This window comes from Stegodyphus dumicola, chromosome 12 (assembly GCF_044657685.1).
Source record: "Stegodyphus dumicola isolate Sdum_Otavi_A_Nest chromosome 12, ASM4465768v1".
Lineage (NCBI taxonomy): Eukaryota > Metazoa > Arthropoda > Arachnida > Araneae > Eresidae > Stegodyphus > Stegodyphus dumicola.
This window is the reverse complement of record NC_140779.1, coordinates 26,302,449-26,329,552: the sequence shown is the minus strand read 5'-3', so window position 1 is coordinate 26,329,552 and position 27,104 is coordinate 26,302,449. Positions and strand designations below refer to the sequence as shown.

Genomic DNA, 27,104 nt, shown 5'->3' with positions numbered 1-27,104 from the left:
AAAAGGAACCAAATTGTTATTAGTTTGATTGTCCTAAAACGTGGACAATGGTATAATCTACTGCTAATCATTCTTACTTAGGTGGATTGGGAGAAAGCATCTGAAGCGTAGTCCAACGTTACATTTTTACAGGTAGTTGTTGGTTTTGCTGTGCAAGATTTTAGCTGGTATCTTCTTTGTCTATTTTATGGGTTTTCGAGAATAATATGTTCACTTTGAAGCTTTAAAAAATCTTCATTAACCTGTTGAACATCTAGTTTTCAGCAAGATGGTTTTCTTGGAATAGAAGTTCCCAAATAGGCAACTGTTATGCGAGTTTGAAAATCAAATAGGCTCAGACTATCATCACTAAATAACTGATTGGGCTTCCATGAAGCAAAAAATGCTGTTTCAAATGCATTACTGAATAAAGGTCAGTACCCTTTTTTTTCTATAATTGAAGTAATATAAGTTGCCGCATGATTATCAAATAGGTCAATTGCGTTTTTATATTTATTGTAAAATGCAGTGCACATTGGTATCTCTTACCTGTTTTCTACCGTCTTTTACTCTTCTTTCTACGGTTGATAAACTTTCTGCTTCTTCAGAATTGGAGATTACTGAAACAACACGGCTGACATTCCATCGAACTGCTGCAACTGAGACTGTGTTTTGTATCAAAACTGCTACCTGAAGAGCCGCGTTTCATTTTTGACATTGTTTTAGAGAGTATAAGTTGACATTTAGATATTCTGTGTTCTCTAACAGTACCTGTAATGAAGAATATTTTATTTGCAAGAACGAGGGGGGATAATATTCCTTGCGAAGTAAAGATATTATCCTTATAAAACTTATGTATCTCATGGTTTGTAATTATTTACAACAAATCCTAGACAACTGTAGAAGATAATGGCTTCATTGACGATTTTCTTAGTTGGTTTCTTCGTTTGTGCCTTTGGATTTTTATCCTTCTCCAAAATTCAAGCCTTACAAAAAACGAGAGAAATTCAGTCTACTTAGATGCATGTAGAATACAAACTGACTTCATGAATCAATGTTTGAAACATTTACTCAACCTCCTCCCCCACATTTCACACACCTGTCCGTCACGTGATGTGCACCTAGCAAGTAGATAAAATTGCCTTGGTTAGTTGTAGAACAGCAATCTTTGTAATGAAAAAAAAAAAAAAAAAAAAAAAAAAAAAAAAAAGGATTGTCTCCATTATAAAACTAATGGGGATTTCGTTGCAGTGGACTTTACCGTCGTCCTATTTTCAGGACAGTTAAAAATGCAAGGGAAATTTATCTTTAAAGGTAAAATTTTTTTTATAATGCTTCTTACTGGTATAAAAGTATGGAATATTATCTCAGTAAATTTATATGTATATTTCTCTTGGAACTCAACATTTTAGTAAACTTGTACGTTGATACAATAAGTAGAAAAATTTGCAAATTCCCATTTTAAAAAATTAATAAAAATAATCTAAATTAATTATACTTCCAACAAAGACAAATATATAGTTAAATGACTCTTAAATAATAAATCGTCATTAATTTTAATCAAATTATTTCAAGGATTTTGCTCAAAGACCATTTGTGTGTGCTGTTCTGTTTTAAGGACAATGAGGAAATATGGGTTAAATTATTATGACTACGTTTATTGCAGTTCGACCTTTCGTTATAATTAATAAATGCATACACGTCTCCATCTTTTCTAAGCTGTAAACTAACCTATCCTTCGCATGCCATCCGTGAAAATGATTCAAAGTTCTTAACTCAAATATTGCTCACAGGAGCGTAGCTAGAGGGGGGCAAAGGGGGGCATCTGTGCCAGGGCGCAGAATACAAGGGGCGCCAAACTGATGTTACGACATTTTAGAATTAAATGTTTTCCATCCTTGGCAAGCAGTAGGAGGCGCGAAATCTTCAGTTGTACCTGGGCGCTGAAAACCCTAGCTACGACTCTGATTGCTCAAACTAAACAGATTTACAGGTAAGACTGTAAGAGTCAACGCTTTAAACCTTGATCACTATATACGTTATCAAGGATCAAAGGTTTCTTGGATTGGACATAATGATCGTGACGGCTAGAGTTAATGCCAGTAGCGTACGGAGCAGAACTGGTACCCGGGCTCCTTTGGACCCCCTCTCCTCAAAACATATAGTAATCTAATATATAGAATATACTCGAAATAACAACATAATACAAATAATAAAAGGAATACAGTACCTACCTCAAAATACAATATACTATTACGAATAGTCAGTACCAAACTATGCTTCTACAAAACACTATACGGTTTTTCGGAATAAACAGGGCTCAAGCTAGGCTTTATCAAAATATTTAGTTAAAAAATTAAGACTGGGATTCGATTCGGAAATGACTCTGTGTCGGTGACTCTGTGTCGGTGGTCGGATATAGTCATCTAGAATTAGTTAAAAAGACATTATTTATTTTAGATATTGGTTGCGTGCGTACGGGTTCGTAATAGATTGAACGCACAAGTCCGATAAAAGGTTAATAAAATTTATTCTTATCAAAAGAAATATAAGACAACGCGGAATTTTCCTCGGAGATTTTCGTACAAGTGTTCAAAATATCACGCTATATAATTAGTAGTTGTACTTTAAACTACCCTACTAAAAACGTTAAAATACAACACATTGCAAAAAGTTATTTAAAAAGAAAGCTAACTCCGATTTATCTCAGTTCGCGCGGAACTACGAATGGCAACAACGTCAACTAACTTAACAACTGAGCTGAGATGTTCTCTAGCTGAGATGTTCTCTCTCTCTGGCTTTTTATAGCTTTCAATCGATCGAGAGAAATTTCTAGTAAATTCTGCTTCTTGAGATTTCTGGAAAGCAATAAGAGGAATTACGGTTACAGTTGACATAGGGGTCAACTACATTTACACAATTTAGATAGAAATAACCGAGCTATCCATTTATGAAATGTTAAATGCACGTGCTTCTATGTTTTTACTTTTCGGCATAACTCTCTCTTAAAATATATCTCGCGCTGCATTGCCTGGATAAATAAAAGAATTTTAATTATAATTCTACTAAAATTAGATATTTAAATCTAAAATTCTTAACAGTATTTATCTAATTGTTTTAAAAACCATACAGTTTCTAACAATGAAAAAGTTTGTCGATCATTTCACAGTTTTAATTTTCCACACTTAAAATGCTACGTTACTTAGGCGATCTTCTCCCATCGCGGATGGTAAATTTGTCAAAATTTATTTTAATTTGCTGAACGAAAGATCACAGTTACCATTTGACACTGAAATATTACGAAGTATTTTAAGTATTACTGTCAGGTTTAGAAAAACATCTCCATACGAAATTATAAAGATGAGAAGTTATAATATAGATTTTAGGTTCAATTTCTTTTCTGCTGCAGAGTAACATCTTCCAGTCACACTTAATTCAGAGCCAATTGTAAGCAATATGACAATAGAATTTGAATAGTGTATATCTCTACAACTATTTTATTGAACACTGTTAATAGTTTCACCCTTACACGCTTCACTGAATAATAGAATTGTCTGTTAGATTTTGAAAAGTAAAATGCATATCAAAGATATCTATAGTTATATTTCGGCCACTGAATTAATATTTGTTCAAGGTCAAAGGTTTTATAATATAAAGACTGTATCATACTGTTTGTCACGGTTTCAAAATAAAAGCGTGAGCTGTACGTGCATTTCGTTTAAAAAAATAAAAATATATCACTATTTTATAAAAATGAAGTTATCAAAAAGAAAAAAGAAGGAACATTTTGTATACGGAGATATTTGATTGATTTATTGCAAGCATAATCATTTATAACATATTGTCGCCTGCATACGGTTTCGTAATAGGTTGAATGCACACAGGTCCGATGATAGGTTGACAAAATTTATTTCATCAAAAGAACAGTTCAGAGTTCTGAGACTTTCCACAGAAATATTCGTACAGTTGTTCACAGAATGCAGAGTGCAATCAGTAGTTACACTTTAAACTATTAAGAACATTAAACACAACGGCAAGCAAAGAGCATCTAAAAGGCGAAACTTTCAATACTCCGAAGTCGCTCCGAACACATCAAAGCAGCAGCAACAACAACTCACGGTAGATGCTCTCTCCGGCCTTATATAGGTTTCACTATATATATATTTCTAGTACTTTCTGCTTCTCGAAAATTACTGGAAGGCATATGAGGGCTGAATTACGGTTACAGCTACACAAAACATCAATTACAGTTATAAAATTACTATACCTATTGTGGTGAGACACGAACAGGACCATAATATCGCCGTTTGGCGACTCTTGGGGGATTTCTCACCGAATTACCGAGATATGCATTTACTCAATGTTAAAAAGACTTGCCCCTGTATTTTTACTTTTCCGGTAGGTTTCACTTTTATTGATTTCCATGTTACTTTAAACAAAATAAATGCAATAATTTCACTAAAATAATCTATCTGTGCAAAAAATTTGTAACATTATTTTATGAGACAAATCAAGAGAAAAAATAAATAATTATATTACAATAACTACTAATTTAAAATAGATTTTGCAGAAATCGATCAAAATAAAAATTGAAATTTTCCGCAAAATCTTATTTGTCTTGGGAATCATTTAGTGCCTTTCTGCGAATGGCGCCCGGGCCATGATAGACATCCTTCCCCCCCCCTTCGATGCGGCACTAGTTTACGCAAGTCTCATTATCAATGTCTCTTCAACTATTTTATGAGTTGACTATTTTGCATAGGTAAGAGGACTGCCGCTGAAGATCGTCCATGTATGTAATTTCATTGATATCACTGTTAGTTCTCAAGGTCTACAAAGACCTTGAGAAGTCGAAAGCGATCAAACGCCTCGGTCTGCTAGATTTTCCCATGATTACAGTCTTCACTATATGACCCTCAATAGAAGTAAGAGTATAATTTTGCAGATGTTGTACAATATGATATATGGTATCAAATCCGTGTTTTATTATAGTTGTACTTAATGATTAAAGAGGAAAAAAAATGGAAGCAGATGTCTAGGGCCAATATTTAAAGACTAAAGCCGATAGTCAAATTTTTCGACCAGCATGTGAATAAATGAAGAGAAACGTGAAATTGATCTGAAGGAATTTTGAGCATGTGTCGTTTACTTAGTGAACTTCGGACACACGTCAGCAGTTACGAAAAAATTTCTTCTATTAGGGAATCAAGTTTCCTGGAAAATCTTTCTTCTTTGAACTGAAATCATTCAGTTGTAGCTAGTAATATTAGTTCGCTTTTCCCAACCTCGTAATTTCGTTCATTATTTCATACCTCAAAAGAGTAAACATTGATAGTACATTTAATGTCCCCCCCATATTTATTTGAAATTAATCTATTTTTTATTAAGAATATTTTATGGCTTATATTTACTTCAATATACTTTTCTTCTCCAAGCTCCCGGGATATATACTGAAAGCATGACTCCAACAACGGTGGATATAGAGACGTTTCCCTTACCGAGTAAGTATTTGTTTCAGAGTAACATGATATATACAGTAGTATATAAGGTCAAAAGCATAGTTAATTATTACTATTTGTTAATGAGTATATTAAATATATAGGCTATGAACCAAATGATTACTGAGATATTTGTAGAATTCAGAGGATTCGAGCCTCCGGTGTAAAGAGTACTTAATATTTATGAATTTATTAATTTGATGAGCGGTATGCGTAACCAGTATCAGTCACCAGTTTTTATTCTTATTTACTAAAATTAATTAAACATTAATAGAATTTTAAAAAGCAGATTGGATATTTGAAAAGTTATAATTAAAATTAATAAAGTAAACGTTTAATACAGGTAAAATTTTGCCAATATTTTAATTTATTAATAAGAGTTTTTAATGAAGTTAAAATTCGTTTGACCGACTTTGCAAATAAATGAATGTTAGGTTGTTTTTATCATTAAACGAAGATAAACATTAGTGTCGGTGTAATGCGTGCATTACTAATAAGCATCATTCAGGGTTAAATATGTCTTGTACAAGGTGCGCTTATAAAGTAACCGAGCAGTTTCTTACGAATAAGCGAAAGCTTACTCTAACCTCCATATAAATTTATCTTCTTCAAAATAATCTCCAGCGGAATTTATACAATCTTTCCAACCTTTCTTTAGATCACCGAATTACTCTTTATAGACAGCGGAATTAGCCATTCGGAAAATACACGAAACGTTTGATTTAACATCCGATATGTTTTCAAATCTCTGTGCTTTCACAGCCATTTTAAATTTCGGAAAAAAGGAAAAAATCAACTGGCGATAAGTCTATAGAATATGATGGGTGATTTCTCCCTGCAATGGAATGCTTAGCAAGATATAAACATTGCTGTTCGGGGCAATCAAAAGATTTCCTCCTTCGTGGTTTTAGATGTGTTTTCTTTCTGAAAATGCTGATTAATTGATTGACTTTCAGAGACAAATTCATGGCAAATTAGTCTATTGCAAGAAAAAAATGCATTAACATGAGCAGCAGCTTAGTTTTTGATTTCGATATCCATGTTTTTTACTTCCATGTACTAAGGAAGTATTGTAATCGCGAAACGTTTCAGGCATCATATTTTAAAGAAAATATCCATTTTGACCGCTATAGAATGCAATTTAACGCTGTTTTTGCCTGAGATCTGTATTTAAGGATAGAATAAAAGACTCCCCCCAAAAATTACAAAACTGATTTAAAATGAATTCTGAAGAGAATTTTTCGTGGCGTCTGTGCGTGCGTACGTATGTATGTATCTCGCATAACTCAAAAAAGGAGTAGCCGCAGAAATTTTGTATATAGGACTGCTATAACATGTAGATGTTCACCTCGTATTTGGTTGCAATCGGCCGCACCAAAATAATATATAATCCACTCTGTTATTCGGCTCAGTAATTTCTCCGTATGATAATTAGGTGCATTGTAATCAGAAGAACGTCCATCAGAAGTCGTGTATCGTATGCATATAACAGTGAACTAGCCGATTAAAATTTGAAGAAATTTTGACGAATCGCATAAATATTGTGCCTCGTATAATTTTAAATTCGGTAATATATCTTCTGTTATATCGAAAGTTTAGCGCCAGTTCTCTTTGATATTGACATAATTTTCTAACTAACTATGTGTAATTTCTTTATATATCACATTTATAAACAACTGTATACATATATTATAAGCAAACTTTATTACGTATACAAAAGATTAACAGAATTGTTGAGCTAAATAAATTTAATACGAGTATAATATGTCAAGATATAAAACAGTCATGTAAAAAAAAATATGTCTTGATGCAAAACGTCCCGACGGTGAGCCGGCTTCGGTGAAATGGCGACTGCGAAAAGTCCTACATCCGTTACACCGACTTATAGATTTACTTCATTTGAAAAAAAGAAATTGTATTAACGGGTAAATCCCAATGAATAACCAAGTTAAATGCTCTGCTAGTAGAAGCAAATCTGCTTTCCTTCATTTTAGGAACAGTTAACAGCTTTTTTAATTCAGCATCTGACCGTAACATGCGAGCGCACAACTTCGTGCAGTAGTAGAAAAATCACTCAAGATGCTTATCCCCAATTTTCAAATCGCGTCGCCCAGACGGTATAGTGATTAGGGTAGCCTGAATGCGATACCGAAGGGCCCAGGCTCGAATCTAGGACAAGGCCCCCCATGTGTGTAAAATTCTGTCCCTTCATAGGGGGCAACGGTGGCGCCTATTAGATACCTCCACAATAAAATGGCTACCACTTCTGACCTTAGGAATAGCCAATGCCGTTATAGGTAAGTGCCTGCCTTTGAACGAAAAATTTCGAATAAGCTAAAAGATTAAAATCCTTCAGATATTTATCAATTTAAACTCTTTCCCCGCCTGTCGAGAGATTACATATTTTTGAAACATGAATTACTTTGTTACATCAACATATGAGTTATATTTTCCATACAATTAGAGTACGATTGATATCTTAATAATGGAATTCTTCTTTTATGACCATTATATCTACACATCGAGGACACAATAAACAAACTCTAAACTCTGAATTGACACAAACTTTATTAGGTATAATAGAACCTTTTTATAACCATGTTTATTTCAATAGAGAAGAAATGTTTGTAATTTGAATTTGAATTATAATCACTGCCTACTCGAAAATGACGCAAGGCCCTCCAAAAGTCAAGGAATAGCATGTTTTTTGTGTCTAATTTGAGAATGAAGCAATATAAGAACAAGAAATTTACAGGACATGGTCACTAAACAGTTCTTTAATGACTGAGACATAGAAAGTTTTTAAAGTTTAACACAAACATGAATTACAACAAAAACATTTTAGCTTGGCAGAGAAATCCAGTCTTGGAGAAAGAGTATATCACAGATTTTTGAGGAAAAGTGAAGTGGTAACATTACAAAAATGGATTCTAATAAGGAATCTGTCCACCACTAGCTGCAATACATTGGCGGCTACGACGTTCCATGCTTTCTATTAAGTTGTCGGTCAGTGAAATGGGAAGCAACGACCAGACAATGCGTAATCCTTGTTCAAGCTCATCTAACGAACTTCGACGAAGACTAACTTGGAAGAAGCAACCTGTCTCCCAAGGTAGTTCCAAAGATGCTCTGTCAGACTCAGGTTTGGAGACTGAGCTGGCCGTTTTATCTGCTCCATACCGTGACCCTCAGACTATTATTCAGCAACACGTGCTTGGTGCGGTCGCGCATTGTCGTCTATCAGAAGAAATCCATGACCGATAGCAGTGGCATATGGTCGGACATATTAATCAAGGATCTCGTCTCGATATCTCACACCGGTCAAAGTTCCTCCCTGGAACACACGTTAGTGTGACTACCGAGAGAGATTCCAGCTCAAACCATTATTCTACAACCCCTGTAACTGTGTCTTTCCATAATGTGAGTTTGATTGTATCTGGTACGTTGTTCCCTCCAGATTAGCTGACAACCTCAATCACTCTCCAGTGTGAACCTGGACTCGTCTGTGAAGAGAACAGACACCCATTGTTGACTGGTCCAGGAGACGTGTTCCCTTGCCCAATATAAAAGATCACATCTGGGTCCTAGGGTCAAGAGGACACAAAGAACTGGTCGTCTTGCATACAGACCTGTATTGTGCTGGAGTCTGTGCACTGTAGTAGCTTACATTCTTGTTCCTGTTGCTACTAAATGATCTGCTATGAGCTGAGGCACAGTAACGTTACTTTTTCTTCATGCCGAAAGAGCTACATAATGGTCTCCCACAGTCGCTGTAATTCTAGGTCTGCCTGTAACATGTTTTCTAGACACAGAATCATCGGATTCATACTGATCCCATAGTCGATGGACTACACTACGAAAGACGTTGAGACATCTAATAGCCTCAGCTTGTGACATCCCCATTCAGCTTGTGACATTCATCCATCCAATCGCCCGCCATATCAACGAATCGGGCAAACGACTTCCCCTGGACAATGATATACTTTCTTCGATATTGTACACGAAATTGTAATAATAACTGAAGATCAACACTCGTGAACAAAAATTAAAATTTTCGCATTTCTATAAAATAAAAGCTAATATTTTTTTAACTTTATTGTCATGCATATTTTTTTACTGTCATGCATATGAATTGTGAATTTAAACGTTACTGACATTTTTGCAATGGTGAGCAATGGAAAGCATGCTGTTCCTTAACTTTTGGAGGGCAGTGTATTTCAAATAAATGTGCTGCCTTTTTAATATTGTGATGATGTTTCAGGCGTAACTGTAACTGATACAGAGGTTCCAGAAATTACAGAATCAGAATGTGTACCAAAAACAGGTAAGAATATCATGTTTTTTTGTGAATTGAAAAAGCTTGTTTTTTCATAATATTTTATGGTAATCTTTTACTATTTGAACCATTATTGCCGTATACTCTTCTTTTCCTCAGAATGGACTTTATCGTATTTACGTCTTTCATTAAGTGATTTAATTCAAAAACTAAATTACGAATATTTCAGAAACCTCATTTTGTATTATATACATGTATGATGCAAAATAAACTACAGTTAACCATACGCTAAACATAAAATCCCAAAGCACGGTGTTAAACTTCCTGAAAAAGGCAAATCACGCCAAAACCAAAAATGAAAAAAAAGAAAATTACCTCTTTCTCTTCGTCGTCATTAATGAGTTGGTACAACGAAACGATTAAATAAAACATCCTATTTCTAAAATAACAGACACCAATTAATGTTTAATACTTAAATTAAATTCAGAAAAAAATAATCTGAAAATTTTCAGATTTTATATTACGCCCTAAAGGAGCTTCTTTTTAACGTTTGACTCATTAACTTAATTTATTAAATATCACGTTCTTCGCACTTAAACCATAAAATTTAACTCAACAGCAATATCACAAAATAATTTTAAAAGAGCATAGCTTTCGTATTTCCGATACGCAGTCTCACGCGCTAGAGATAAAAATGTTTTTGTTTCATATAGTGTTGCCATTGCTCGCTTTGAAATCGTTGAGTTTGTTAATCAAATATTTGTTAAAGTTTTACAAAATATAGATAACAAACGAAATTCCAAATCCAATGACAAATCCAAATCCAAGTTGGGCTTCCAGATGCCCATATTCGGGTGGAGGATTACGTTATTCAAAATTTGATGGCTGTAGGAACCGTTGGTTTATTACAATGCGAGAAACATACATGAATTTGGCAAAAATGTCCCTTTGGGCTAAAACTAATCTAAGTAATCTGTGTCTTTACCAATCCAATCCTTAGAAGCCAAAATATGTAGAGTAAAAATTTTAATATTATAGCATCAAAAGCATAAACAAATTAAAGCTAAAAAATATTAAATTTTGAGTAGACCGACACCAGAAAACAAAACATGTAAATGCAAGGAATGTAATACATGAAAAAATAAATACATATGAAAATTTTGAAGCAATACACGTTAGGTTAGAAAATTGTTTAAATTATAGGTTCAAATCATAAACAAGCAAAAAGCTTAAAAATATATTCATTAATATTTTCAGTTTAACTGGTGCAAGTCCAAAAAACAGAAACATGTAAAACACAAGCAATTTAACATATGAATACGAAAAAATAATAATAAATGAAAACTTGATATAAAAAACATAAAATGAATATCAAAAGAAGAGTTAGTTCTTAAAATCTCTAACATTACAGCAACAAAAGTTTAGAAATGAAAAAATATATTCGAGACAATCCGTAGCAATGTACTGTTGGAGGGCAACTCTGCAATTTTTAGATGCACATAAGACTTTAAAGTTATACTTACGAAATCTTAGGATTGTTTAAAGCAGTCTCCTTCAGCATCAATGCAATTCTATAGGCCAATTTTCCAACAATTAAATGCCTCGAACCGTTTATTTACTGAAATCAATGAAGAAAATGCATTTATAGCCTCATCAATCTCATCTTCGGAACGAAAACACGCCTTCGTTAAGTTCTTTCTTAGATAGCCAAAAGTCACACATCGCTAGGTCGGATGAACAGGGTGGATGTTCGATCATTTTGATGTGTTTTTGCTCAAGAAATTTTACGGTTAATCTTGCTGAATGAAAAGAGGCATTGTCACGGTGCAGCATGAGTTCTGTAATATTCACTTCTTGAAAAATTTCCGGAAGACATTTTGTCGTGTACTAGTTAGATGTGACGTCTTCTGTGCTTCCAGCTTGATGGCTTTGACCATCCCTGTACTTCTAAAAAAACGGCATACATTACTTTTTTCATGGCAATTTTTCTTTTTACCATTGTGGGCATAGGATCATCTTAAAGACCCGTACTTTGTTGACGTGTTGGAACATCAAAGAATGGTTCGTTTCATCACCAGTTAAGATATTAGAAATAATGCTGTGGTCACCATCTTTAAGTAACTTAAGTGTTTCTTTATTGATTCTGACACGTTCCTCTTTTTTGTACTCAGTTAAATTATCGGGAACTCAACGGCAAACTAATTATTTCGTATGCAATTCTTCATGAATAATTTTATGTATGGCCGGCAGATCCAATGTTAAGTTCTTTCTGTGTCATTTGGTAGGTGCAGCGATTATCATCGATTTATTTTATTTACCATCAAATGAGTAATATGTCAAAAACAAAAATAAATAAATAAACCTCTCCTGCGCTGTAGCTACTGGATTGAAATAAATTAAACTTAATGCAATTAAAATTTAAATTAAAATTAAATTGGAATCAAAACAATTAAATTCCCTAACAATATTAATAATTGCAACCTTGGAAAAGGTCTAACATTGTAGGTAAACGTAATGAAATTAATGAAAAAACTCATCCTTAGAATAAACCCGAAAAATGCAGATGGTTCAGTAGTAAAAATAAATAGTAAAATTTAAACTCCTTTGTCTGAAATCCTAATTCAGAACTCATCAGGGTAAAATGAATTAAAGTTTCATAAAAGTCGATTAATGTGTCTTGAATGCGTGTCTCGTTCTTCCGAATCATATGAGATCAAAAACCGTTAAAAGATTCAATCAAAATTTTAATAAAAACTTTAAACCCAAAAGATCGAATTTCATATGTACCCAGAATTTTCCCTACACATATTCAATCACTTGGAAAAAAGAGAAAATTAATAAAAACTAGTAAAAAAGAGAACGTAAATAAAATACTACATTATGATAAATGACTACGCTAAAAACAAAGTATGCCTAAGGTAGATTGCATGCAAATCCGACTTTCAAAAGCAATAACAAATTAATTAATAAAAGAAATCACTTTTAAATCAAATTGTCATTTAAACAAAACTAAAAAATGGGTGTTCCCCGATTATGCGAACCTTAAACTTTTAAACAAAGAAAATGAAAAACGTTCCAAAAAAGATTTCCTTAAATAACATAAAATTCTAACCCCAGCCTTAATCAGCTAAAAAACTGTAAACCTATTAGAAAATAAAATTATTGAACAAACGCAAACTTACTGCATTTCTTAAAATTGAAAATAATATGAGATAAGGGACTAAGTGTCTAATGGCAGAAAACAGTATTTTTATGTGTAAGTTTTTTAATTATATTTTAGATTAGGCTTAAATTACGTTTTGAAGGCTAAAGTGCAATATTAAGTTCAGTGAATTATAGGATATACAGGATAATATTATTCTAGAATAATATCTATGTATACATTTTAAAATATAATATATATATAGTATATTCTACAATTTCTTCTTGGGCAGCTTTATAGCATATGAATAATATAATGGGTTTCATTAAATATCATACAAAATTTTACGTTACGTTATTTTTCTTACAATGAAAATAAATGAATATTTGAACCCGTAATAACGTGTAATCCAAAAATGCAAATTCTCTTATTTATTTTTTAATTCTCACCATTACAAATTTGCAGAATGGAACTGTGTAAAAGGTAATTATTCGATATGTTAATGTTGCAGAAAAAATGGGTTTCATAATTTTTGAAAAAATCAAGAACTGTTTGGTGATTTTTTTTTATGTTTTTCTTTTTATTTTGATTCATTTAGTAAATATATATATGTATTTAACTTTAGTATATTATTTTAATTTTTCAAAGTTATTATTTTTCAAAGTTCAATTATATATATATATATATATTGTATACTTCGTTTTCCAAATTATATCGTACAGAATTTTTTTTCTCTAGCACAAACGTATACGGAGCACAAGACGCCAACTACTACAGAAAGAGAGATAATCACAGCTACGAGTAAGTCTTTTAATTACATTTAAGATTAATTTTAAATTATGATTTATGGGCTAAAGTGGAATATTAATTTCAGTGACCTATAGAACATATAGAATGATCCGAATGTAAGTAAACATTAAAAATTTCATGTTTCTCTGCATTTTTAAGTTATCTTAACAGAAATTCGACAAAAATGCCTAAACCTACAGGACTTTTGAAAGAAATTTACTACAGATATTTTAATTACAGTTATATGTATCATGTAAAGAGCAACTGATTTGCCACATAACATACGGCCATCGCTATGAATGTTCAATATAGTGTTACAGGTAAGAACATCGCGGCAAAAATATCGCGGACGATACCTTGCAAATGGCACTATTAAACAAGAGGTTAGGGCGTTTAATAAGCTTTTTACTATAGCATTTGCGCATCATAACTCATTGCAACTCTGTGTACATCAATCGTTTTGCTGCCCTTATATTCACATCAAAAACCACCGTAACGGCACCTTCTTGTATATTTCTTTTCTCCTAGTACGCTTTAAACCTTTCAAAAAGTAGATACCTGATTGAATGAGATGAAGCAGCTGGTATCTGATTTTGAACAGAATTGACGGTATCTGGAGAACAAAACGTCGTCCAATTCCAATGGATCTGGCATCAATGCAACTGCTTTCTGCGACGTTGCCTCGATAGCAATTTTCGAGCTGTAATTCTACATTATTCCGGCATCGAGACACGGCTTGGCGGGCTATTCTGTTTTCTGTATTGACATAGTGGCAGCTTTCAAGTTGGCTGACTATGCAGTACCAGTTTCAATTAATTGGTACCTCACTAAATGGCGGTCTTTCTGGGCATGTTCATTGAAAAAATTCCTTCTGGTATGCATTTGGAATCCTCTCCAGTTTTTCGACATTCTGCCTGAAGTCGGGAGATAGGGCTTTTTGCGACTCCTCTGCTGCGTTAAGTCTTTTGCAGCTTTTGGGAGACATTCTACCAATTAACATACCTATAACGATTCCGCATGTTCAGTAATGAAGATAATAGTTCATTCACAAGCGAAATCTCACGCTTGTATGTTATACTTTCATATTCCGAATTTCTGACAAAAGTAATTTACCAGTAATGTTAATTTCCTTTTCTCTAGTTTTTGAGTTAGCGCATCATCGCTAAATGCGGAAATCGTAAACCTGCACGTTTTAATTAGGAAAATGGCAATAAACTCATTCCTAAAATTCTGCATCTATAACTTTGCATGATAATGTTAATCCTTAGTTTTTGGATTAATTATTAAATTAATTTTATTTGTTACTTGACTGTCTACTTAAAAATAACATAAATGCAATTTTAATTATTTTTGTGCATCATGTGCTCATAATCTTTATATTTCAAACAGGTATCCACGATCGCAAGACATTCCCTTCTCTTCCAACCGTATCTGATCACCACACACCTACGAGTAAGTTCTCATGTCTATTTTGTTCTTAAATGTCTATCTTGACTCTATGTTTCTAATACAATTACAATTTTCTGTTTTGTTTCAATAGAATTTTAATCTATCGTTTAGTATGGCTTTATACGATAAAATGAGATGAGTAAGCACAATTTCATTGTAAATGGAAAGACTGAGTAGTTTGTGTAATATCGCAAATAAAGGTTTAAAACATTGAATAGGAGAATGCAAAGCAAATGCCAAATGCCACCATAGTTCTTACTGAAATTTATGTATAAAAGGGCTCGAGAACATTGCTAAAATTTATGTAGTCCACACTGTGACAAATTTGTTTTCAGTTTTATTAGAATTTGGAAACAATTTACACGCATAAAAAAACTAAATGCTTCAAATCCTGATTCAATGAAGATTTGTGATGTAGATTTATAAGATATTTTCCCCTCCTTCTTAGCATAATGGTCAGCACTCTCGGCACATATTCGAGAGGTCCGAGGTTCGAGTCCCGACGAGAGCATTGCTCATTTTTCATATCTCCTGCTTCGAAATAACCTAAAGTCTCTACAGTGTTTTCATGTGACGTGCAGCACTGTTAATCAGTTTGGAGATGCTTAGTCAATGTTGAATTACCTGCTCCGAACAGATTAGAGGGAAATTTTCTGTTAACCTTTCCGGCACGCTACTTTTTTAAAAAGTCGGAGTTTTGATAAAAAAAAAAAGTTATGCAGTCTAATTAGGCCTAGAGGAGTACACAAGTAAAATTTTGTGAAGATAGCACTTATCGTTTTAATTCTGTGGGTTGCCCAAAGTGGCACACTGATTGAATAGCAACGGATCTACAAGATCCGTTGCTGGCTATCCCAGCGTCAATGGTATAGATTGCGATCATCTTCCGTCACCCCTCAAGCCACTGATAAAAGTGCATGTTATCTCTCAAGTCACGCTAATTTATTATTATGTGTACATGAATATATGGTGTGATATTTTGATTTACGAGGATTTATGGAAAAAAAAAAAAAAAAGAGACTAAATGTTTAGCTTGGAAACATTTTGGAGTTGGCAACAACTGCTTTGGTGACGTTATGCCACGCACCATTTCTATACATGCGACCAGTTTCGACTTAATCGAAAACGCTAGTGGGGAGTTCTGCGTCATTGAGTGAACACGTGGAAATTCATTCTGCAAGAAAAATATCTAATGCAAAGACCGAACAGCTAATCAAGATCACGTTTCTTGTGAAATTTAAAAAAATCAGCCACGGAGGAAGCATTTTAAATGTTAACGAAGCTTATGGAGATGAAACTTTGTCTCATGCACGTGTGGAAGATGTTGAACGTGCTGGACGCCTGCTTGGGTGCCCAGCACGTTCATCATGATTGAATGGGTTCCCAGTGGTCAAACTGTTAATTAATACTACCACATTGAAGTTCTCCGTGAAAAAATTAGGAAAGGAGGACACAGTTGTGGGGTGATGGATGGCTGTTGGACGAGAAAAATGCACCCGCTCACACGGCCCTACCTGTCAAGCAGTTTCTGACAAGCAGAAACATCAGTGTGATGGAGCATCCTCCTTATTCACCTGATGTGGCTCCATGCGTCTTTTTATAATTTCCTAAAGTTAAATCTTACTTAAAGGGAACCCATTTTACCTCAGCTGAAGCGGTTCAGGTAAAAACGGAGAATTTCCTGAAGGGCCTTCCAAAAACCTCTCGTTCCACAACTCTTACCAGCAATGGTAGCACTGAAAGCAGAAGTGTGTGAATGCTGAAGGGAACTACTTTGAATGTGATAATATCACTGAGAACTGATTCTGTAAGTACAATGATTTATTGTACCAGTCTCTTTTTTGTGTCACACCTTGTATATTTTATAACAATAGTACAAATCAATAAGGATTAAATTGTGCATAACGTTTTGAATAAAAAACGCTTGTAATGCTAAATCTAAAAGGTAATTTTATAATCAAATAAAATTTTACCTCGAGGTAAATATGAAGCATAATAAATTTAATAGCCAGTGGAGCAAAGAAAGTGATCTTTTTAAAGAAAATTTAGAACAGAGGTTAAATAACTTGAAACCAATACATTTTCTTCTTTCTCTGATAAATAAATGATTCTTCGGCTAAAGAGAAATCACCGTTAATGTAAAAGAAGCAATGGTGCATAACTGCGATTAAAAATTTTACACCGGACATCAAAATCCAAGGAATTACACTGAAATAATAGGCTATTAATTTGATATTTTCAAGAATAAAATCTTGTAGATATTTTTAAATAATTTAACTAAATTGTATTTTTCTAACATTTGGATGTAAATAAAAATTTTTATAACATTTTTATATTTTCATTTACATTTCTTTTAAACTTGATGTCATGGTTTTGTGCTCTATTTCTCACACTGTAAAAATATTCTGTGATTATTTTGATTTATGAATTTTTCTTTTTTACTTTTTCAAAAAATAGCTGTGACATGGACAGAGGAAGTTACACCAACAACAGTCAAATACAAATCTGTGCCAGTTCCAAGTATGTAATTGTATAATTTTTTCATCTTTAGCATTTACTATCGCAGAATACGTACTTCATCATATGAATAATCTCCCTCTCCCCATATTTTTTTTTACTTCAGATTTTAAGTATTTTAAGGTACTTCTAATTTGCGCGCGTCTATTTAATACAAATCTACAGTTTTATTAGGATCGTCAGGAAAATTTGCGCAGTTAACTTTCACAAGAAGAGGAAAGTCATCGTCCACATAAGATTTCATAAAACCATCCATGAGGGTCCACTCTCAGTTGTTGATATTAAAAAGGTGGGCTTACGTCACTCGTTTTAGATTGACGGCGCCATTGTTACTTTCTCACCATCAATGGAAGTCACACATGCTAAGCAATAAATTTATATCTTTTTTTTACAAAAAAATGAATGCTAATAATTCTAAGCAGTTTAAAATTTGAAATCAATATTAGGTTCTTGTTGCCGTTATTGTGTTCCCGGAATCTGTTCTTACTAAAGCCATTACATGGCACCGTATTCGCTTACTTGAATAGTGTGGAACTTTCCAAAATAAGGCATATCCTTTAGAGCCGAATTTAAATGCACTCTCTCCGCTTTTCGCGAATATTTCGAAAATGGTGAAAGAAATCAGTCAAGAGTACTGGTGATTTTCCGAAAGCTCATTTCAGAAAAAGAACGTAACCCATATCAAAGCAAGTATCAATTTTTACCAAAACCTTACATAGCGCCACTGCTTATTTAAAATTTCGAGGGAAAAGAATTAACTCCATTTCCCTTGGAGCCTTTAAAAGGTTTCACTCTGCATGAAGCCCGGGCAACGCCAGGTACTTCATCTAGGGTGACATAGTATAATACAACGAGGTAGGTACAGTGTGTCATCGATCATCAGGGCAGAGCGTTGCAGGGATGGGGGAATCAGCGAAAGAGTAACTGAGAGAGAAGGAGTGGGGATGCAAAGGGTTCAATGAGGAACCAATAAATGCTTTCTACCCGGGATTAAGGATGTCGTGGAACACACTCGAAGGTGTCAACAAGAAACCCCTTATGTCCCGTTACCTTCTGTGGTTAGGTTGTGCGAGAAAACGTATGCAAGATAGTGAGGCATCTGCAAATTATAGGTTGGGATCTTTGTAAAAATGAATAACAGTGCCAACAAGAGGATACCCATCGAAAGAATGCAAGCAAATGGTTGCAGTAGAACACAAACAGTAACTGAGAATAAGTGACATGAATAGTATATTGCAAAATGAACCGCAAGGCCCTCGAGTTTCCGCCTAACTGGTATACTGGTTGATGACACTGACAGCCGTACCGATGAGCACGGGTTCGAAACCCGTAGTAAGCGTATATATAAATATGCGACGAGCCGAAAGTGCTCTGGGAAGGTTGATCGTAGGGGACCCTGGGGTGTACCCCCTCAAAATTAGGACAGAAGCTTAACACTCAACTAGGTTCAGCAGTACCGCAGTCACCTATGGTACTACGGAGATGTTGATCTAGCTTTTACCTGTACATGTACCTATGCCTTTTGCACTGAGATTAAGCCTTTGAGTATACTCTCTTAAATGCTTGCCTTCCGGCTTTGTAACGGTGCTTCAGTTAGTTGCACTGTGTGACGATGTATGTTCATGTATGCACTGTATGTTCATGTATGCACTGCACTGTATTTTCATGTATGCACTGCACTTTATGTTCATGTATGCACTGTATGTTCATTTATACACTGTATGTTCATGTATGCGCTGTAAGACAACAATATTTTTCTTTTGCTTTTTTGTTTCTTTTAGTTTATAAAGTTCTTATTTTCTGAATTATCATAGAATTGGAGATATACATAATTTCTTATACATAATTTCTTCACGATTTACTGGCTATATGTAATTTCTTTACCTTCCTTTTTTTCTATCCTGCTTTTCTTTTTCGTTTTACTGTGAATCGTTTGTGCTTTCCTTTTGTTTTCAACATTCACTCCTTTAAAGGAATAATTTTGTTTAAACTGCCATTACTATATGACAAAGATAGAATCAATTACTTTATTATTTAGAGCTAACAGTTGTTATATTTTTTCTAGGTGACTATTTCACCGATGTCATGACCCAAACCACAGAGAACGAAATCATTAGAGTACCAAAAAGTAAGTATCTTGTCATCACCTTATCCGTTGTTTGTGTGTAAAAATACCAAAAAATGAGAATGTAAAAAATAAAATATAGAAGTGGCTAAGTTTAGGATGTTATTACGAGCAGCCTAAACGCACCCACACCTATATCACCGCGAACTTTATTTACTGTCATCTGTCTGCCTACTTTCTAGAGATTTCCTGTACAAATCCCAGTTGCCAATGCATAAGTGGCTTTGGAAACTGGCCAACAGACTTTGGAAGGTTGGAAGTGTGTGTCACGTCCTTGATTCCAATAAAATTATGTGTAAATCAAAATTAATGTAGTGACGGAGACCCATGCTACCCATGATTTTAGTTATGTGGATGTTGACGTCTTAAAGAAGACAACTAGCAATAAGCGATACAGATACAGCGTTATCGATTTGTATTATGGCGTTATCACGTTCAAGAATTGACGCCAGTGTTGGCGTCAGTTAAAAAGACGTAAAAGTGTAGTATTTGGATTTAATAATAAAATTAAGAATTAACTACTCTTAAGTAACAATATAAGAAGACTTACTAGTTACATAATCTTAGGCCAAATTATTCATTAAACCAGCTTACTTGGTTTTGGTCTTTCTTTTATTATTATTTTTTATTTTCATATCTTAAAATACTATAAAGGCCCTTATTTTCGCGAGGCTTTAATTTTCGCGAGCCCGTCGTAATCGCGAAAATTTAAGCCTAGCGAAATACTTTTTTTTCCGCCTCAAATAATAATAAAAATTCAGAAATTTTTCCCTTACCCAAAGTTTAATGATTTATTGCACAGTTACAAGCTTTTTCTTAACAACTTTCTTTCTTATAACTATTTTTTGAATAATATGCAACTATATTTCTCGAATATAAAACAATAAAATTAATAGAAGGCAGCTCATTCACTTAGAATACTATTTATACCAGCTTCTTTGAAGCCATTCAAAATTATCTCATGTTTGGCTTCAATACCATTAAATACGCGCACAAGCCAAGAATCGTGAATCGGTTTTAGTCGAAATATTGGTAAGTCCACAGATTATTTTTCCTCTAGAAATTGAAGCTCATTAGAATACCACTCAATAAATTCATTCTTGAGCAAACGCTTGAACTCGCCATTTACAGTTAAATCCAAAGGTTGGAGCTCTCCTGTGCAGGAAGCGGGCACAAAAACTGGAGTAATATTCCTCTTCTCTAGTTAAGTCAGGAAAAGAGGATCTTGGTGTGCCTAAAAACGACGAACATTGCTACACCAGATTGTTTTGGAATTACCCCGAGAAGCTCTCTCTGCTTCTCGTAATATGGTACAAGAAATTCTTAAAATAATAAGGTACAAGAAATTTCTTAAAATACTTTATGCAAAAGATGTACTTTTGGAGTTTTTCAACTTTCTCAACTTTACTTAGGTACTTTTGAAATTTTTCAACTTTCGGTTCTGTTCATATAAAATTCGCGAAATCACCGATATATTCATTTTCAAAAAAATTATGGCCCGCGAAAATAAGAGCTTTTACAGTAGTTAGAATTTAAGAAAGCAAATAAACCATCTTATTATTTCACAGATTAGGATATATTTGTTTTAAACCTGTTTACAGAACTTCAGTTAAGGGGACACATACACCTTAAGGCCCTCATAATCTTCGAACATGTGACTGCTGCAAGAATTGAGATATTTTATTTATTTTAAAAGCAATTACTTCCAACTTTTTACAGCTGATTACATAATATAGCTGCTTTGGAAACTAGTAACCAGAAAATCTGTGTTGCCACAAATTTTTTTGTAATTTAATCCTCTTTGTGACAAAATATTTCACCATGTTTCCACCTTGCGCGCATATTTTAAAAATGACTAATGGTACGCACTTGAAATTTGATGCAATTCTTTATATGGGCACTATTTTCTAACTGAACCAACAATCTGATGAATATTTTAATATTGAAAAATTTTATGGACGAAAACATTAATTTTTTTTTTAATAAAATACATTTTATAAACTCAACTCAACATAAAATAAAAATTTAACGTGAAATTTTTAGAATTTTAGGTTCACAGTAGTCTCCAAATGTTATAAAAGCTATATATTAAATATGAAATTAAATTATGGAACAGAATGTTTTAAACTGTGAGCGCAAGTTGGAAACATGACGAAAAATGTTGTCACAAAGCGGATTAAATTATAAAAATATTTGTGGCAACACAAACTTTCTGATTACTATTTCAGAAAGCAGCTATATTATGTAGTCAGCTGTAAAACGTTGGTAATAGTTGCTCTTAAAATAAATAAGTTATCCCAATTCTTGCAACAGTCACCTATTCGAACATCTTATGGGGTTTAAGGTGTATGAGTCTCCTTAAGGCAGCAATTAATATTTATTCACCTTTTTCCAAATGTCTTCCGCTTCCTAGAGTCCTCTGAGAGGATTTCATGTTTGGATCTACCTTTAGAGCCACTGTAATATCACTTTTTGATATGTTATTAAATGCGCAAACAAAAAATGTAAACATTTTAGAAATCTGATGAATCATTCAAATACTGCTGCGTTACTTTTGCCCCATTTCATTATGTTATATTACACCAAGCTGATATAAAGATAACATTTAAGATTCAAAATTGAATAACTACTGCTGTTTCTCAGAGAAGACGTTTTCTGTTATAATAAGAATTTGAGTTCTATTACAATCAGCGCTTCGAAAGATATCTTTATTTTTATAGAATATATGAAATATTTTAATACTATAATGAAGTTAAACATTTTGATGATCACCTTAATAAATGTATTTGGCATTCTAGGTTGAGTTAGAAAAGGACCATGTTAGTCAATAATATGATAGTCATCAAATCAATGTTTATTTATAATCTCATAAATACGGGTTCTACTGTTATCAATTATAGCAAATAATAAATTGTAATTGTGACGTGAAATAAGTTCTGACTTATTTAGACTTCAAATACATTTTAATTCATTGCTTTCACATTTATCAACTTAATGATTGAGATGAAAGTGTAGTAACATTTTCAGTCTGGGAAAATATTCCTCAGATTTAACTCTTTGAGGGCCAAAACGCCCAAGATGTCCTGTCATTAAAACGACCACAACCGCCCGAAATGACCGAAATTGCGATGTTATTTTCTTTCCTCCCAATAAGGTATGCAGTAGCAGGTGTAGTTTTTCAAAAGCAGTGTATCAGCTTATTGCAGACAGCGTGTTCTAAAAGGCTAATGGAAGCTTCTTGGTTAGGAAGTAGAAGGGCTGTCATTTGAAGTCTTCACACCTCTGTGTGCGTTAATGGGCGGGGAGGAGAGGAATCGGACGGGACAGGCAATGGACGGGGACGGACGTTTTGGTAATTTAAGCATACAGGTTAGCGAATGCTTCGGTTTTCTAAGGGTTAAGACACAAAGTGAAAGGGTGTCAATTAGAGCAAAATTATAACTTGAGCATATATAAATATATACATGAGACTCTTTCAAAGACTTCCATAAAATTTGAATCGAAAAGTATGTAATGTTTAGGATATCAATGTTCAAAGTAATGAAAAAAAATTATTTAAAGAAATAAAGTAGACGAGCGTCGTAGTTCTGCTTAATTCCTTTGTCTTCTTAGTACACAAGAATTTGGACGCTAAAATGCCTATTTTGCACAAATATTAATTTTATTTTTTTATATTTTTATTAATATTAAATTTATTGAATTTTCCAATGTTAACTGACTTTTGGGTCACCCGATAGTTAATATCTGTTGAGTATATTCAAATATTTTTTTAGCTTCATACAAATTTCACATAAATCTTTGTTACGTTATAAATAAATCATCTTACAATTATAACAACTAATATTCATCTAATCACTATTATTTATAAAAATACACTATCTTCTAAATAATTCGCTTAAATTATTACAGTTTCAACTAAATATGAGTATAAAAATTCAAATGAAATATTGTGTATTTTGCGTATTAAACGCATTTAAAAAGAAATGTTATCGTCTTCTCAAACCCACTAAACCTGTAAAAATATAAAAACTTGCATTTTAAATTTAATGTAGCGCTAATCAGACATAAAACAAGTGATCATTACGTGATGATAACTTAATTGTTTACTTCAAGTTCTTACAAAATATAAAGTCTCATTATGCAGAATGAGCCACACAGAGATGGTACAAATAATAAACTGTGGCTGCGAATACGAGTACGTTCTATAAAGATAATCCAGACAAAGCATTAGTATTATTAAACTTTGCTCCTGGACGATATAAAATATATCATTTTCGCAAGTGAATGTTTTGCGACGCTGTATTCGTTACATGCTGGGAAATGGCAGAGCCATTCTTTAGTTTATAGCCACAATATTGAAACACTACTAGGCGCGATGAATTTTGAAAAAAAAAAAAAAAAAAACAAATCTCATTTTTCTGCTGACTCATAAGTATTTCTAGATAAAATTTCGTTAAATCGAGAGTAGTTGTTAAAATTATACACTTTTTTTATTAGATAATTATTTGCTCTTTTAGCAGGTTCTAATGATTTATCGTCCACACGCAGTATGACGCTTCTAGATATTTTAGATATAAATAATGATTGTGGTACCTCACCTTTGTCCTTCTTGTTTAATCTAATATAACATTTCTTCACTTTGAAAATATGCATGCAATTATTTAATTACCCTGAAATTATCTCTATATATAATTTCTTCCTTTGTGAATATGCTATCAGTCTAATTTAATGTTCTTACATTGTAGGCAGTTGAATAGTACCGGATAATAGATATCTTATTTTATTATTTTAAATATCCTATTCTTAAATACTCGACTTTATGTACCTAAGGAACATTAGTATTTAGGCAATAGAACCTTTATTTCCTAGTTGCATTAAATATTTTATTATATTTTAACTCTTTGAACATGACAGGAAGAAGCAGACACCAGAAACTCTGACCTTTCCTTTTCTATACGAAAGAATCTAATAAGAATTGAGAAGCAGGGCTTATTAATATTTGAAGTTTTTTTTATAAATCTACTGCATTTATAAAACGCTTCGTTTTGAACTTGTATTACAATTTAAAGAGAATAGTAAATCTGATGTTTGCTAGATGTGACTGAAGATTTTAATTTAATATTGAGCCCAGCTGCCGCCCAGACGGTGTAGTGGCTAGGAGAGCCTACTGGTACCGAAGGGTCTAAGGTCGAAACCCAGAGAAGTATTGGATGTCTGAAAATGTATAGAGTCTTTGCGGCATGGGGCACTCTAAATATACGGCGAGCCGCAAGTCATCTCCAGAGATTAGTAATAGGGGAAGAGGGGTCGCTCCCCCTAAAGTATGCAGTAACAAGTGTAGTTTCTCAAATGCATTGTATCAGCTTATTGCAGACAGCTTGTTCTAAAAGGCTAATGGAAGCTTCTTGGTTAGGGAGTAGAAAGGCTGTCATTTGAAGTCTTCACACCTCTGTGTGCGTTAATGGACGGGGAGGAGCGGAATCGGACGGGTCAGGCAATGGACGGGAACGGGCGTTTTGGTAATTTAAACATACAGGTTAGCGAATGCTTCGGTTTTCTAAGGGTTAAGACACAAAGTGAAGGGGTGTAAATTAGAGCAAAATTATAACTTGAGCATATGTAAATGTATGAACTATTTAACTTTATATTATTATTATTAAATAATTTATATTATTATAATTTGAGCATATGTAAATATGTAAATTCTAGAATGCTCTCCATCAAAATTGGGGGCGGAACTGAGCGAGTTCGTACTGTCACCTGTATGGTGTTCAAGCTCTTAACAACGACAGACGCATTCTTGCTCCCCTTGCCACAATCAATTTCGTAGGTTTGTTCCGATGTTACTGCCACACAAGTGAGATAAGTTATAACAACGATAAACCCAGCTAATAATCCAAACTAACGATATGTAATGTTGCTGAAAATTTCATTCCTTTCTAAACACAATTTTGCAGTCTAACCGTTTTTCAGTTACTAATAAAATTACTTTATTAGTAAGTGAAAAGCGGTTAGTAACCCTCTGTCCCAAATTAGTTGCTATGTTTGGATACTTTTGTACTAATTTTTGCAATTGAAGATTTTATGATTTCGTTTGAACATTTTTCAGAAATTTCAGGGTGCCACGTTATCAATCAACAACATCTACTTACCAATTTTTCCCTCCTTAAATCAGTACCAAATTAGTTTAAAAATTCCAGGGTTCGCACACCCTTAAGTCACGCCCCATTCCTTCGACTCTTCATTAGTAATATCATTAATCATATATCTTCATTAGTAATTGCATAAAACTATCTTCTAGCTAATGAATTGTGAATTCAATGATCTTTCTCGTGTACACAAGCCAGGTTCCCTTAGAAAGTCCTCCAGCTACAGCATTAACAATAACCTACTTAAGTGCAATGACTGTTTCTCTCATGGGGGTTTTTCAGCGGTTTCATCCATTGTGTGCAGCTTCACCTTGGAGCCGGATTGCACCTGCGAACGTTAATAGCTTTCCGTATGTCTCCTTTAGTTGCTTCAAAAGAATGATTGACATGTCTCTTAACAACTCGCGAAACCAATAAGCCATACACTAACGTGGAGGGGGAAAGCACTAGGTAGAAAATAAACGAGGCGTTGGGGCGGTTTGCCGTTGCCTGAATGAACGGGCGTTACGGGCGACTTCGATGCGAAAGAGTTAATCATATAAACATGATCTTTCTGATATACCGGCGGAAGAGTCCTTACAAAATGGGGCGTGGCTTAAGAGCTTGCTAATCCTGTAAATTTGCTTTGGAAATGTTTTTCTAAAATAAGTACTACATTTGTGGAATGGATAAACTGAGAAAGAAGCCTAGCATACAACGTTGTATTCATTGTAGTACGTTGTATAATTTTACTGGTGTCGATCTACTAAATTGCATCGAAAATTATTTATGACTCCCTACTTAAAATGTAGCAACTAATTTGGGACGGTGGGAGTATTCTCCAGAGTATTAAAATAATTAATCTTCAATCTACAGCTTTTGTTGTTATAGTCTATGAAACTTCATTTCTTAATTCTTTCAAACTCTCTATTTCAGCTACAAAATGCGTGGTAACAAAAACGATGCCTACGTCAGCTACTGAAACGTTTATACCAACAAGTAAGATTAGTATTTTTATTCGCATACTTATTACAACTGTTAATGAACTGATATTTTAATCTTTGAAAGAGTATTTATACTGACGAAGAAAAAAGCAGTTTACAATTCTGTGTCCAAAATCTTCATAATTAGACATAGCTAGTGTATTTTGAGAATATACCTACCTATATTAGGAAAATGACACTAAGTCGTAAGGCTTTTC

The 27,104-nt window shown here is 33.6% G+C and overlaps 1 long non-coding RNA gene across 1 annotated transcript; it reads left to right on the top strand.

Moving 5' to 3' along the window:
* Positions 1-13,631: 13,631 nt before the first annotated feature.
* On the top strand, positions 13,632-17,655 carry LOC118191062 (uncharacterized). Its single transcript, XR_015044348.1, has 3 exons — positions 13,632-13,696; positions 15,074-15,136; positions 17,591-17,655. It is a non-coding gene; the product is annotated as an uncharacterized LOC118191062 (long non-coding RNA).
* The last annotated feature ends 9,449 nt before the right edge of the window (positions 17,656-27,104 follow it).